Source organism: Musca domestica, unplaced genomic scaffold (assembly GCF_030504385.1).
Source record: "Musca domestica strain aabys unplaced genomic scaffold, Musca_domestica.polishedcontigs.V.1.1 62, whole genome shotgun sequence".
Lineage (NCBI taxonomy): Eukaryota > Metazoa > Arthropoda > Insecta > Diptera > Muscidae > Musca > Musca domestica.
This window is the reverse complement of record NW_026712369.1, coordinates 3,865,474-3,879,013: the sequence shown is the minus strand read 5'-3', so window position 1 is coordinate 3,879,013 and position 13,540 is coordinate 3,865,474. Positions and strand designations below refer to the sequence as shown.

Sequence of the window (13,540 nt, the reverse complement as noted above, 5' to 3'; positions counted from 1 at the left end):
CGCCCAGGGAAATGTAACACAAGCTCTATGTTAAACAACTCTCTTCTCACATCAAACTTTCCATCTCTGTCAAATAAGTAAATTCCCGCTCTCTCTCACTCACGACTTTCAACCAGTGTGACCGCTGGAAATTTTCAAAAAGTGTCACAAAAAGTATCATTTCTTGAAAAAAGTGGCACATATAATTTTAAATGGTGGCACAGAAAGTGGCACAATTTATTTCACATTTATTTTAAAAAATAACAGTTTAGAACAAAACAACAAATTCATCTATATGTAATATTATATAGTAATAATAATAATATGTACATATTGCATATTTAACAAGTAAAAAAGCTGTAATTTCGGCCGGGCCGAACTTCGAATACCCTCCACCATATGGAACAAATTTGGCAATTTTCAATCTTAAAAATACCAAATGTAGCCGTATATTAGGGTCAATACGACGACGTGAACCTGCATACGCAACTTTTGTCATAAGCCTGCGCAGGCAATATTCTAGCATTGGATGTAGTATCCATTACAAACTTCAAATACAAAATTTGAAACTATTCCGGTGAATAATGTCGCTAAAATCATCAAAATACCGAAAATCGGGGGTACCGTTATATGGAGGCTATACGAAGATGTGGACCTATATAGACAATTCTCTTTCAGGGAGTAAAGTGCTCACAGATAACTCCTCGTGTGGATTTTCAGACTATTCCATTGGAAAATGTGGCTAAAGTCATAAAAATACCGGATATCGGGGGGTACCTTTATATGGGGCTATATGATATCGTGGACCGATATAGCCCATCTACGGACTTAACCTGCCTGCAGACAAAAGAGGGATCTCTACAAAATTTTAGCTTGCTGTCTTAATTCGTGTTGACTGTAGCGTGATTACAACAGACGGACAGAGGGATGGACGTGGCTAAATCGTCTTAGAATTTTACGCTGATCAAAAATATGGCTTAACTCTAGATTAGTAAAAACTCTTCAATTTTTTCGAAAATTTTTTCAGTGGTAGGTATTTTAACCATGATCCCGGGAAACTATTTTTTTCTTGCGGGACGGACCTGGGACCCCAGATTTTTGACCCGAAAGTCCGGGTTCAAGACCCCGACTAGACCCGGATCCACTTACCCGATATAGACAATATGGGTATCGTTGGAAAGCTTATGAAAATACCTATCCAACAAGTGGTCACATGATGGGGTAAGATGTTACGGTTCGGAAGTTATAGTCAAATTATCGAATTTTTGGACCCGGATTTTTTATAAAACCCCCAAAAAGTGAAAAAAGGGTCCATTATGGGGGACAACAAAATTGATGCCAAATTATAGCTGACACTTTTACCTTTCCAAAATGCTACAATTTGTGCTAATACCTTCACTGAGTCCAGAGATATGGGTCTTTCCATCCGCATAACCCGATTCTAACCAGTTCATTAAAACTATGTTTTCAATAAAAAATGGTATATTTTGCGTAAGAATGAAGTTCAGAAATCTTTGGTCCGCGTTAGCCGGTGTAGGACATACCCAGAGGAGAAAATCTCAAGCCCCGGCCGAAGGCCGGCTACTTACAAAAAGTATCCGATTTAGAAAACTTTGGTTCGCGTTAGCCGGTGTGGGACATACCCAGAGGAGAAAATCTCAAGCCCCGGCCGAAGGCCGGCTATTTACAAAAAGTGTCAAATTTAGAAAACTTTGGTTTGCGTTAGCCGGTGTGGGAAATACCCAGAGGAGAAAATCACAAGCCCCGGCCGAAGGCCGGCTATATACAAAAAGTGTCAAATTTAGAAAACTTTGGTTCGCGTTAGCCGGTTTAGGACATACCCAGAGGAGAAAATCACAAGCCCCGGCCGAAGGCCGGCTACTTACAAAAGGTATCCAATTTAGAAAACTTTGGTTCGCGTTAGCCGGTGTAGGACATACCCAGAGGAGAAAATCTCAAGCCCCGGCCGAAGGCCGGCTATTTACAAAAAGAGCCAAATTTAGAAAACTTTTGTTATTCCGACGACTGCTACGCGAAATAAACACTTTTTTTATTAAAAACATCATTTTAATGAACTGGTTAGAATCGGGTTATGCGGATGGAAAGACCCATATCTCTGGACCTGAAAAAGGTATTAGCACAAATTGTAGCATTTTTGAAAGGTAAGAGTGTCAGCTATAATTTGGAAACAATTTTGTTGACCCCCATAATGGGCCCTTTTTTGACTTTTTGGGGGTTTCATAAAAAATCCGGGTCCAAAAAATCGATAATTTGACTATAACTTCCGAACCATGACAACTTACCCCTTCATGTGACCATTTGTTGGATAGGTATTTCCATAAGCTTTCAATCGATACCCATGATCCCGGACTTTCGGGTCAAAAATCTGGGGTCCCGGGTCCGTCCCCCAAGAAAAAAATAGTTTCCCGGGATCAGGGTAAAAATACCTACCTCTGGAAAAAATTTCGAAAAAATCTAAGAGTTTTTACTAAACTAGAGTTGTTCCAAAAATATATATACTTTGTTGGGACTAAAATGATTATTTCGATGAGTTACAAACGGAATGACGAACTTATATACGTGGAGGGTATAAAAATGTCTCTTAACATCTGTTCCAGGAATAAACAAACACAACAATGTTGACAACTTTGAGCATGCGAAAACCACTTACAAACACCTAATATAAAAGCGTTCGCTCTAAAATTTGCTATCGCTGATTGGAAATGGCAGCGTACGACGCTTTTCAGTATTTTAAATACAGCGTTTAGACTAAAATATATGTAGTTTAAAAAACGTGGCACAATGTACAAAAAAGTGGCACAAAAATTCAAAAAAGTGGCTCATTTAGGATCAAAATAAAAAAGTGGCACAACGGTATCAAAGCCCAAAAAAAGTGGCAAAATTGATACTTTAGTGGCACAACGGTCACGCTGCTTTCAACTTACCATCCACACATGAGCCGAGAGTAAGTGAGAGCTTTAACTGGTTGATGTTTTTGTTTACTTTTTACCAATTGTCTTGGCTTGCCTTGCTTTGTTTGTGTTTTAATTCCTGCTCAATGTCTTTTTGTTTTGTTTTCTTTCTTCATTCCTTTTTTGGGTTGTTGCTCTTCTTTGTTCGATTTCAATGCTAAGTACGATCATTGTAGCACAAAGAACATGAAATCAAAGCAATAAAATATATGACAATTGCTAGAGTTGGCAAAAAAGGAATATTCCAGGGCACACAGTGGGTTCACATTGTGATTTTGCAGGAATTTAAATTTATTGGGGGTTATATATATAACATAACAAATAAATGGATATGGAATGCATACAAAAAAAAAATATAATATAATGCACTGTAAAATTGGTAGGTAAATTATTAAATTTATGTGGGTACATAGGTATGAAATTATCAATTATTGTTATTAAGTATTAAGTAGAACCAACCTAATAATATACACAGCCTGTTCCACGATATCAAAGGGAAATTTGCGCGAACGAAAGCTAGCTATTGACTTTTCGGCGTTTTTAGCTATTATTTGTGATCACTATTTGGAGATTGAATTATTAAATATTTTAAAATGAACATAACCTCCTTAAATATTGATATCTCCTTTTTTATTTTTTTTTTTTATTGAACTAATTAATTTTTATATTTGGACTCCTAATAAAAAAATGTTCAAACCCCCTAATTGGCACTTCATTACAGTCTGGCCTGGCCTAGTAATTATTTAATTTATGTTCCATTGTCTGTGTAAATACGATTATAGGACATAAGCTCACTTGGATTTCTACCACTTCGTCTTGGAAAGGAAAGGATAATTCAAAAAATCTTATTTAAATCGGCAACCAAAAGAATTTAAAAAAATTTGTTGTTCCAAATCATCTTTTTCGTGGCCACCCTTTGGAGCCTGGCCTGTTCTCCCATGGAAGTGTGGAAGGCCCTGGTGGAAATTCCACAAAAGGAGAAGGATATGCCCCAAAACGTCAATCAAAAACATCTAATGGATATTTATTTGGAAAGAGAATTCCAGTCTTTGCTGGTGGTTCGGGAGGAGAACCAAAAATCCCTGGGAACCCATAGTCCACGACCTTAATGAATTATCCCGGCCCATTACGTTGCTAACAAAATCTCAAGGAGAGTTCCCTCTACCGGATGCACCACAACCGAGAAGTAATGGCTGTTCTTTTGTTGACCCAGAAAATGCAGAAGGAGGTGATGAAAAATTTGGCGGATGCCTTAAATTTTCTACGTGAGGCAAGAATTGTGATTGTGATTGTGGCTGCGGCTGTGTGGGACCAGAGGGTATTCAGAGGAGAGCTATTGGCATCCTGCAAAGGCCACAATATGTCCAATGTGTTGCTGAGTTTTGGCTACTCTGCAGTCAATCCAAGAAGCCAGGAAGAGGGTTATTTCTATGACCTCAACCCCTATCCGGAATATTATTGGACCTCCCTCAATCCAGGGATGTTGAGCAGGAAAACCTAAAATATTTCCCCCCCAACATTGGCGTAACTTCTACAATAACATTCGTTCGTTCTAGAAGAATATAGGTAGATGCAACGCAGTTGGCCAATATTGGTATCTGATCTGACCAATTCGTATCTGACCTCAGGCTGATATAAATATTACAACGTGACAGATTTAGACTATATCGACTACTTCCTGTTCTTGACATGAAACATGTGCAAATTTTTGGAAAATGTGGATATACAGGGTGAGATAAAAAAACTGCAAGAAAGTCAAACGCCATAATTTTTATATATTTTTTTAATTTTATTGAATGAAAGCAAAAAATGTCGGAAATAGCATCAATTTTTAGAATAAGTTTAGATTTGTTCGAATTGGTCACCGTTGGCACGAATTATGGCCCTCAACGGGCCAATGAAACCATCACACGCGGACCGAATTTTGCTCTGCGGTATTGTGGCCCATTCTCGGCGAGGCGCTTACTTGTGGTGATCGACACTTTGGTATTTTTTTGTGCCAACCAAGATTTTGGTGGCCATTGTGGAAATGAAGCGAGGAACCTGATTTCGTAACCATTCTTGGGTGGCGCGTCCTGAATGCGATGGTGCTGAGTCCTGTTGGAATGTCCAAGGTCTACCAAAATGTTTACGAAACCAATGCTTTAATACACCCTCCAGAATATTTTCGCGATAATATTCGACATTTATTCTGATGCTACGGTCGATAAATACGAGCGGAGAGCGACCATCGGCTGTTATGGCGGCCCACACCATCACCATGGCCGGCGCTTGATTCTGGTGGCACATTTTCAGCTGACCTCCTTGGCAGGTAAACACGATCATTTTGTTTGTTTACAAACTGCTGGACAACGTATGTTTCCTCATCGGAGGCGGAGGACACCAATTTCGGCAGTTCACCACTTTCGGCCGAGCGAAGCAACTCTTTAGCTGTTTTGAGTCTATTTTCTTTCTGGTGCGGTTTAAGTTCTTGCACTTGAGTTCATTTTTCAATATTTGCCGAATGGAATATTGCAATATCTTCAGCTCACAAGCCATTTTTCGGCCACTGCCATGCGGGTTTCGATCAAGTTGCTTCTTTAGTTTTCGAACGATTTCTGCTGATGTTGCTGTTTTCTTCCGTCTACTTGACGGACGGACCGGGCTACGCTACCAGTATCACCGTAACGAGCGATGGTACGAGACACAAAAGATTTATTCACATTTAAATGCTGCGGTGCTCTAACGATAGCCACTTGTGATTATCCAGCCGAATATAAAGAAATCAAACTATCACGCTTGAATTCCATTAGGAATAGCATTTTTTCTGGAAAATTCTCACCAAAATGCTTCTGTCCGTTTGTAAACAACATAATCAGCTGTCACTGGAATAATTTTAACAGCTGTCGGACGAGTGTCTTAAAAATGACAGCAGTCTGAAGTTGGTTGCAGTTTTTTCATCTCACCCTGTTCATATACTTTTTGGGGTCTCCGAAGAATATTTCGAGGTGATGTGTACGGAATAACCTCCATACTATGGTGGAGGGTATAATTAATTATATATTACGAATAGTGTCGTACGAAAGCGTGTACCATGGCAGAAGAATACACGTAGATGCATCAACAGGTAGATAGGTAGAGGTAGAGGCATTGATATGTCAAAAAAATTTAAATGTTTTTTTCAAATATACCTAAGTAGATTTTTATATATTTTCTTATACTACGTCATTCGGAGGCTATTATAATTCGCGTTTTTCAACATTTTTTACAAATTTAAATAAATTTTCATTCAACATTTTCAATTTCAAAATTGGTTTGACAGTTCATTGTCCCAGCAGCTGTGTCGACGCGTCTACCCATATTCTCCTACCATGGCGTGTACGTAATTTTGAGCGAGAAGCATGGTCTAGTGAGAACATGGTATAAGATTTTACCAGCCCGACAAAGCAAAAGTTATGAAAATATCTCTATCCGTTCCACCACTTAACCACTTGTTTCCATTCTCTTTTCAACCTTCCCCCACTGTGCCTGGTCAAGCATACCAAATCAAAAAAACCGATCAACAAAAGTTCTGCACAACTGATGCGTGCTTCGTTCGTTGACAATGTTCTCACATCACCATCATCATCATCGGCAAACACACACACAGAGATATGTGTGTATGGGTGAGTGTTTATTCTTTGTGGGCAAAAAAAGTTTTGTTTATTTTTTTTTTTGGCGTTGAACTCAGTGGATGGAACTGTTGTTGATGTTTTGTTTCTGTTCTTTTGCTTTTGGTCGTGGGATCACAAGAGCAACAACAAAATAAGGAATAACAACTATTTTTGTTGTTGTTGCTGTTGTTGTGGAAGATGAAATGGAATCCAAGTGATCTCTGTTGTGTTTTGTGGGCAACTGTTTTATTGAGAGATAACTGATGACAGAGAGGGAGAGAGAGATAACAACTGTGCAGATTTGTGCAAATTGAAGCAAAATTTAAATTTCACAGATCATAACGAAAGTCAAAGTCAACGTTGTCGGACGCTGTGTCTCCCTTCAAATCGTTTCTAAACGGAGTTGTGAAGTTTGATAGCCTTACCAAATAACCGTTCATTTCAACAAATAAAGGAAACAAGGATTTAACAAAGAAAACTATAGAATTGAAGAGAAAAGAAAAAAAATATAGTGAACACAGTAAACAAATAAAGGAAAAAAAGTCATTTCAATTTGAAATTGAAATAAATTGAAGTTTTTGTGTTAAATTTGTGCTGTTTTTTGTTCGTAGGCGTTGATCGCTTTTTAAACGTTTTGTGTGTTCGTGTTTTAAATCGCTTCGTGTAAATCACTGTGTCACAAAAAACTCGAATAGTTTTCTTTTGTAACTTCAAGTGAAAAAAAATTGTTCATTCCCTGTGCCATTTTGTTGTCTTTAACATCGCCCCTTTGATTTGTTTGTGGATTACATTTGGTCTTTGTGTAGCCCAATCCCGGTAAGTTTTCCATTTTTTTGTTGTTGTTTTTTTTTTAAGTTTTATTGTTATTACAAGAAATAGATCATTTACCATCGACTCGGCGCATCTCATCAACCATTTGCTTTTGTTTTGCTCATTTCCCCTTATCTCTTGCCCTTTATTGCTGAAGAGTTCATCAGGGTCTTGTTTCTTGTTGTTGGCTTTTACCCCTTCTTTGGTATTCATATTGCTGTTTTGTTGCTGTTTTTTTTTCATTGTTCTTGTAATATTGTTGCTGTCTATTGTTTTGATAGGGATCAACATACGTTTAGGGATGCCATAGAGGCATTAATTTGGACAATTGGGGATTTGGGGGAATGGGAAAAAGGCCTTGAGATTTACATTTGAATTTTGAATGAATTGAGACCCACGCTAACTCTAGTATAGTAAAAACTCTCTGATTGCGGGAACACATTTTTTTCTTGGGTGGCGCACCCATATAACCGGATATTTGACCCAAAAGTCCGGTTTGGAGACATGGGCAATATGGATATCATTTGAAAGCTAATAAAAATGCCTATCTAAAAAGTGGTCATATGATGGGTTATTTAAAACGGTTCCGGAGTATTTTTTTATTATTTTATTTTTTTAGTTTATTTTTTTATTTAATTGTTTTATTTTATTTTTTTATTTTATTTTTATATTTTATTTTTTTTATTTTAGTTTTATATTTTAGTTTTTTTTTTATTTTATTTTTTTTATTCAATTTTTTTATTTTTTTTTATTTTATTTTTTTATTTTATTATTTTATTTTTTTTTTATTTTATTTTTTTATTTTTTTATTTTATTTTTTATTTTTTTTTATTTTATATTTTTTATTTAATTTTTTTATGTTATTATTGATTGCTGGAACATCTTTTTCTTGGGTGTCGCACCCGTATAACCGGATATTTGACCCGAAAGTCCGGTTTCGAGACATGGACAATATGGGTATCATTTGAAGCTAATAAAAATACCTATCCAAAAAGTGGTCATATGATGGGTTATTTAAAACGGTTCCGGAGTATTTTTTCATTACTTTATTTTTAATTTATTTTATTTTTATATTTTATTTTATTTTTTTTATTTTTTTTATTTTATTTTTTTTATGTTACTTTTTATTTATTTTTTTATTTTATTTTATTTTTATATTTTATTTTTTTTATTTTATTTTTTTTTATTTAATTTTTTTATTTTTATTTTTTTATTTAGTTTTTTTTTCTTTAATTTTTTCTTTAATTTTTTATTTTATTTTTTTATTTATTTATTTTTTTATTTTTTTTTATTTCTTTTTATTTCTTTTTATTTTATTTTTTATTTTATTTTATTTATTTTATTTTATTTTTTTATTTATTTTATTTTATTTTTTTATTTATTTTTTTTTTATTTTATTTTTTTATTTTATTTTTTTTATTTCTTTTTATTTTATTTTTTTATTATATTTTTTTATTTTATTTTTTTATTTAATTTTTTTATTATTTTATTTTTTATTTTTTTTATTTTATTTTTTTTTATTGTTTTTATTTTAATTTTTTTCTTTTTTTTTTCTTTTATTTTTTATTTATTTTTTTTATTTTATTTTTTATTTTATTTTTTATTTCTTTTTATTTTATTTTATTTTTTTTTTATTTTATTTTTTTATTATTTTATTTTTTTTTATTTTATTATTTTATTTATTTTTTTGTTATTTTATTTTTTTATATAATTTTTTTATTTTATTTTTTTATTTTATTTTTTTTTATTTTATTTTTTTATTTTATTTTTTTATTTTTTTTATTTAATTTTTTTGTTTATATATTTTTTTGACCCGGAGGTTTTTTTTAATCCCCCAATCTCTAAAAAGAGCCTCATTTTGGGAGTCTACAAAGTTATGCCAAATTATAGTTGACACTATAACTCTATCAAGTAGAAGTAGGCATTTGCACCCTGATTGCGGAAAGGATTTTTTTTCGTGGGGGACATACTTGGATATCCGGATAATTGACCCGAAAGTCCGGTTTCGAGATATGGGCAATATGGGTATCAATTGAAAGCTAATAAAAATAGCTCTCCAAAAAGTGGTCATATGATGGGTTTTTTAAAACGAATCCGGTGTTGTAAAAAAAAAAATAATTGATTTTTTTTGACCCAGATTTTTTTAAACCCCCCAATTTCGAAAAATAGCCCCATTTTGGGAGTCTACAAATTTATGCCAAATTATAGTTGACACTATAACTTTATCAAGCAGAAGTAGGTATTTGGGCTTAAATCTTGAACCCGGATTTTTGGGTGAAAAATCTGGCGTCCTGGGTCTGCCCCCCAAGAAAAAAAGTAGTTTCTGGGAATCAGGGTAAAAATGCCTACCTCTGGAAAAAATTTCGAAAAAATCGAAGAGGTTTAATTAAACTAGAGTTGTTTCGGTATTTGCACCCTGATACCGGAAAGGATTTTTTCTTGGGGGACATACTTGGATACCCGGATAATTGACCCGAAAAACCGGGTTCAAGCCATGTATCAATATGGGTATCATTTGAAAACTAATAAAAATACCTATTCAACTTGTGGTCACATGACGGGTTATTTAAAACGAATCCGATGTTGTAAAAAAATAATTGAATTTCTTGACCCGGATTTTTTTTAAAAATCCTTCGATATCGAAAAAGAGCCCCATTTTGAGAGTCTACAAAGTTATGCCAAATTATAGTTGAAACTATAACTTTATCAAGTAGAAGTAGGCATTTGCACCCTGATTCCGGAAAGGATTTTTTTCTTGGGGGACATATCTGGATACCCGGATAATTGACCCGAAAAACCGGGTTCAAGCCATGTATCAATATAGGTATCATCTGAAAACTAATAAAAATACCTATCCGACATGTGGTCATATGATTGATTTTTATACCCTCCACCATAGTATGGTATAGCCCCCACGTTTGGTATAACCCCCATAAAACGGCACCTCCCGATATTCGGTATTTTGATGATTTTTGCGACATTTTTCACCGGAATAGTTTCAAATTTGGTATTTGAAGTTCGTAATGGATACTGAAGCCTATGACAGAAAATTGTCTGTGCAGGTCCACATCTTCGTAAAGCTCCTATATAACGGTACCTCCCGATATTCGGTATTTTGATGATTTTAGCGACATTATTCGCCGGAATTGTTTCAAATTTGGTATTAGAAGTTCGTAATGGATACTACAGCCTAAAAACTGTCTGTGCAGGTCCACGTTTTCGTATAGCCCCCATATAATGGTACCTCTTGATATTCGGTATTTTTATGATTTTAGCGACATTATTCGCCGGAATTGTTTCAAATTTGGTATTTGAGATTCGCAATGGATATTTTAGCCAATGACAGAAAATTGTCTGTGCAGGTCCACCTCTTCGTAAAGCCCCCATATAACGGTACCTCCCGATATTCGGTATTTTGATGATTTTAGCGACATTATTCGCCGGAATTGTTTCAAATTTGGTATTAGAAGTTCGTAATGGATACTACAGCCTATGAGAGAAAATTGTTTGTACAGGTTCACCTCTTCGTATAGCCCCCATAAGAGGGCAGCACTCCTGATATTCGGTATTTTTAAGATTATAACAGAATTTTTAACGGATTTAATTTTTTGAAAATGCCAAATTCGTTTCCAATGGTGGATGGTATTCAAAGTTCGGCCTATTTGTTTTGATGGGACCAACATACGTTAGGGATGACAGAGGCATTAATTTTGACAATTTGGTATTTGAGGGAATGGGAATATACCTAAGGATTTTTTTTTTTGAACATTTTTTATAGATTCAGGGAAACAATTTTTTTTTTGGGGAAGACTAGTTTCGGTTCAACTTCCCGGAATCAGTATTAAAATACCTACCACTGGTAAGCGAAAATTTTTTTTTTCAGAAGTAGGTATTTGCACCCTTTTTCCGGAAAGTATTTTTTCTTTGGGTGACGGATCGGGATATTTGACCTGAAAGACCGGTTTCGAGACATGGACAATGTGGGTATCATTTAAATGCTAATACCTATCCAACAAGTGGTCATATGATTTATTTAAAACGATTCCGGAGTTGTGGAAAAATTATTGATTTTTTGGAACCGGACTTTTTTTTTCAAAAAATCCCCCATTATTGAAAAAGATCCCCATTTCGAGAGCCCACAAAATTGTGCCAAATTATAGTTGACACTTTAACTTTTCCAAAATGCCAGAAGGATGTGTTATTATCTTTCAGGGGTCCAATAATATGGGTCTTTGAACCCGAACGAGCCAATTATCTTCAGTATATTGATATTTGATATTTTCAGTATATACCAGTAAAGAAAGAAAGCTTCGCCCGACTTTATGATACCCTACACCCCTTTGCAGTAGAGCTTCATATCACAAGTAAAAAATATAAAAAATCGGATGAACACTATATACAAGAGCTATAGCTATATCTGAACCGATCTTCACCAAATTTGACGTACTAGTTTCTAGGCTCAATTTGGTTGTAAATGCCAAATTTCATCCCATTTGGGCAAATATTAGACGTTTGGTGCACAATTAAAGGTAAATCGGACGAAGTTATATATGGGAGATAAATCCAAATCTGAACCGATCTTGATAAATTTTAGGAAAGGTATTTCTGAGCTGTATTTGATATATTTCCCTAAATATTGTTGTTACAGAGTGCATATTACGGCTGCGGAGGACTAAAATAACTAATCGGATGAACAATATATATGGGAGCTATAGCTATATCCAAACCGATTTCGATCAAATTTGGCATACTTATCTGCAGGCCTAATTTGGTTGTATGTGCAAAATTCCATACTATTGGGCTGATATTACGCGTCTGGTGCACAATAAATGGCAAATAGGACGAAGATATAGGTGGGAGCTATATCTAAATTTTTACCGATTATCTCCAATTTCAATAGGGTTCGTCCATAGTTCAAACAAATGACTTGTGCAAAATTTCATTTGGATCGGGCAATAAATGCGACCTGTACTTTGTTTAGAAAAAATACATAGACGGTCGTACAGACGGACGGGCGGTCATGCTTAAATCGACTCAGAATGTGATTCTATGCCGATCATCAAAAGGAATTACGGGTCTACCTCGTTTCCTTTTGCCTGTTACAAACAAATGCACAAAGACATAATACCCTGACCACCTTGTGGTGTAGGGTATAAAAACTTGACTTCCCCAAGTCCGTGTTGGACATAACCTCAGGAGAAAATCTCAAGCCCCGTTCCAAGGTCGTCTGCTTAGAAAAAACTATCAAATTTAGGAAAATTTAGATCGCTTAACCGATGTTGGACATATCCTGAGGAGAAAAAAGCAAGTCGAAAGCCAGCTACCCAAAACGGCACACAATTTTGCAACACTGAACATAATCGGATCGTCCGGGTCCAAAGACCCATATCTCTGGATCACAGCATATATCGCAGCTTTTTGGAAAGCTTATAGTGTCAACAATAATTTGGCATTAAATTTGTGGTCTCCCAGAATGGGTCCTTTTTGGACTTTTTGGGGATGTTTAAAAAACTCCGGGTCCAAAAAATAACTAAATTTGATACAACTCCGGAACCGTTAAAATAAATAACTCCATCAAATGACCACTTGTTAAACAGGCAGTTTCATTAGCTTTTCAATAATACCTATACGTCAGTGTCTTACCCGGGTCTTGGACCCGGACTTTCGGGTCAAACATCCGGGTCCGTCCCCAAAGAAAAAATACTTTCCCGGAATCAGGGTAAAAATAAATATCCCAGGAAATAGTTTCAAAAAAAAAAAAGATCTGAAATTGTTTCTAAACTAGAGTTGTTTCAAATAACGATTTTAGACCCTAGGTCTATTTGGACCAAAGCCATTTCAGGACATTTGGAGTCAATCTAGGGGTGTCCGTCCGTTCGTCCATCTGTCTTCCTAGTGCACACGATAACTCTTGAAGGGAGTATCGGATTTGATTCAAACTTGGTACATCGTAAAGTTATTGTCAAACTTCCATCGAGCTCGGGGATGGGTAATATGGGTCCCCTTCTTCTGGTACCTCCCCCACAAAAGATCGAAATTTTCAAAAAATATATTTTCTGCACAGAAAGAGAAAGGATAATTCGATTTTGCTTCAACTTTGCAAATCCTAATAATGGCGTCAGTGCTAGGTCACGTGCGAAAATGGAC

The 13,540-nt window shown here is 35.3% G+C and overlaps 1 protein-coding gene across 1 annotated transcript in view; it reads left to right on the top strand.

Moving 5' to 3' along the window:
* The first annotated feature begins 6,949 nt into the window (after positions 1–6,949).
* The window catches only part of LOC101890538 (stathmin), a 380,557-nt gene continuing 373,966 nt past the window's right edge, over positions 6,950–13,540 (top strand). The window contains exon 1 of the mRNA XM_059129523.1: positions 6,950–7,399. The gene's annotated coding sequence lies outside the window, so the exon portion shown is untranslated. The remainder of the gene's footprint in view (positions 7,400–13,540) is intronic.